This window comes from Nannospalax galili, unplaced genomic scaffold (assembly GCF_000622305.1).
Source record: "Nannospalax galili isolate Female #2095 unplaced genomic scaffold, S.galili_v1.0 scaffold206, whole genome shotgun sequence".
Taxonomy (NCBI): Eukaryota; Metazoa; Chordata; class Mammalia; order Rodentia; family Spalacidae; genus Nannospalax; species Nannospalax galili.
The window spans coordinates 1,239,760-1,242,998 of NW_008358101.1; positions in this window are offsets into that span (position 1 = coordinate 1,239,760).

A 3,239-nucleotide genomic window follows, 5' to 3' on the forward strand; every position below is an offset into this window, starting at 1 on the left:
CTCTTCAGAACTGATAATAATGTAGATCTTATGGGTTAAGCTGGACCATTTAAATATACATCACACTGAAAAGTAGTTTTGAATAACACTGTTCAGTTAATTTTAAAACTCACCTAAGGAGGATTGTTGTTACTATTATTTGTATTGCTTTTATTTTAATTTGTTCCTTTGAAAACACCAGAGTACTTTGTTTTTGTGTGGTTTTAGTTGAATATTCTTAAAAAATTTCCAAACAGAAAATAATATTTTAGATTGGATTTGATTTTGCTCAATGGTTTGAAATATGTTGGTAAACACACATTGAATACAAATTGTATTAATCATATTAGTTTTGCGTTTATTGGGGGTACATGATTTTAGCTATTTAAAAGAAACTGACAATGCATATTTTATCACAACTATCAAGTGGAAAAAAATTAAAGTAATGCAAAATATTCCTGAGACTATAGCTTTCCCTTTGTGGGAGTGGCTTGAGACAGGGTCCCCTTTAGCCCCAGCTGGCCTTGAACTTTCTATGCATACCAGGCTGGTCTTGATCTCAGAGATCTGCCTGCTTCTGACTCCTAAGTGCTGGGATTAAATGTGTGTGTCACCATTCCCTACCCTTACGTAACACTTTAAAATTTTTATTTATCTTTATTTTATGTGTATCACTGCTTGTCTGTATGTATGTAAGTGCACCACATGTTTGCAATGGCCATAGATGCCAAAAGAGGGAATTGGATTCCCTGGAACTGGAATTACAGATGATTGTTAACTGCCATGTGGGTGCTTGGAACTGCAAGAGCAGCCAGTGCTCTTGACCATTGAGCCATCTCTCCAGCCTCAATTAAATAACATTTTGTTCTGTAATTATTTAAATGTAATCTAAAAACTAGAGAGCAAAAAATTGTTGGGCTGTTGATACCATAGTCCTACAGGTCTTCCTTAAAAGAATATCAGCAGAATTCTAGTCTTCTCTTACATAAGTTGCAGGGACTTTGTCTGATTTTGATTGTTCTATATCTACTTTGCATTATATTTGGAGTATTAGAGGGTTTAATGCTAATAATTATCACTGCCCTCAGCTTAGCAAGAAAACAGGAAGGATGTCATAGTACATGTGATCACACTTGGAGGAGAGTTAAAATTTTTTGAATAACAATAAACATTAAAATCTCACTTTGTAGGCTATTCCAGTGAAGGTTGAAAAGATTGCAAAATAACAGTGATCCAGGATGCCTGTTGCTAGACAGCATCTTCCAGTCAAGACTGGGAAGTGGCACCCGTGACATCTCAACCATATGGTTGCCTAAACAAGACCTGTGCAAACTTGGTAAGAGAACCGTAATACCCTTCTTTACTGCCCCCAACATTGGAACCTCCCTAACTCCTCTGTAATTTTCTACCTGGCCTGCCATCCCACACTGGTACTCAGAAAAATAGATGGAAAAAAAAAAAACATATCAAAAGCAACAACCAGCTATGTCAGTCCAGATGGCCAGATCCCATAGCAAAACCTCAAGCAAGACAAACTATAAAATAATATATTCTTCCTCAATCACTAATCTTATAAAAACAAACCAAAAGTAAAGTTTAACTTCAAGATCAAGAAAAGAATAGTTGTAAATCTGTTTATAGACAATTCAAACAGGACATGTATAAACACTTGAATGAACTTGAAGAGCACAGAGAAAAACTAATGTAAGTCCAAGAAATCAGAAATAGTGAAAGGAATAAGGAAGATAGTTCATGTATAAAAGTAGAATTCAGTAAAGAAATAGAATTATCGAAGCAACCACTACATCTAAGGCAGGGAACTTTGAGGAAACAGGACAGAAAGATTGCAAAATAACAGTGATCCAGGATGCCTGTTGCTAGACAGCATCTTCCAGTCAAGACTGGGAAGTGGCACCCGTGACATCTCAACCACATGGTTGCCTAAACAAGACCTGTGCAATGACAACACCCATTGACGTGCCAACATGAGCAGAAGAAATTTCACACAGTGACGCCTCTAGTTGAAGCTTCCAAAAAGATCAACAAAATGATACCCATAAAATCACATCAGTCAGTAATAACTCTATCAATGATCTTTATTCCCAAAAGACAAAAAAATCTACAGTCTAGAAGACTGGCTTCAAAACAAGTTCCAGCACCATCAAAAATAGATACAACATTTTTATCAAAACTGGAAAAAGGTATTTCCAGCAGGACTGAATTGGCAAATTTATTTGGTGTAGTTATTTTAATATCTGAAAAATAGACCTGAAGCTAAAATAAGGCAGAAGAGATAATAAAGGTCACTTCATGCTATTCTAAGATTTTTTATTCAATTTTTGTGCATTTAACACATCTTGATCATATTCAGACCCATGCCCCATGTGCAGCACCCTTAGAGACCTCCTACCGGATTTCTTGCATTCTATTATATATGTTAAGGTTTATCAAGTCAAGTTTGTGTCCCCAGTTGTGCTTCTGTGTAAGTCCATTCAGTGGAGACTGATCAGCCTATCTAATGACATTCCCTTAAAGAAAAACAACTTGCCATCAACCATCAGAGATCAATTGTCAAAAATTCATCAGCTAAGGTTGGGGTCTTTTACCCATTTCACCTCTTTTATCCTGAGGTTTCATCTAATTTGAATTTTCATGGGCCTTGTGCATGGTATCACAATTACTGTAAGTTCATAAGGGCAAGTTCCAAGCCACCTAGAAAACTCTACTTCTTTGTGGTCATCCACAATTGCCTGACTCTTACAATCTTTCTGCCCATCTTTTACAAAAGTCCCTGAACCATGGGTGACAGACATTTAATATAAGAGTCCTATCCAGGGTCATTATCTCTGAATCTCTTATTCTCTACATTTTGGGCAGTTGTGGTTTGCTGTGTTGATCATCATCTGTTGCCTGAGGAAGCCTTGCTGGTGAGAGTTGAGAGATACAATATTCACTCTGGCCCCTGTTCTGGTATGGCCTTTGAGTCTTGGATTGAAAGGTTACATTGCAGATGTGTCATTTAAGGTTGTACTTCTCACAGACACTTATTTTCTGCATTTGACCAGCTGTGGCACACATTTCATATATTTTAAGGGAACAATCCATGCAGAGGATATAACAATTTTAAACTTATAACCCGCAAATGTTAGTACACCCAATTTCATAAAACGCACACTAATATCTAAACCACAGGTACAGTCTAGCACAGTTATGGTGTGAATCACTCTCACTGATAGATAGATCATCTGGCCAAAATAAAC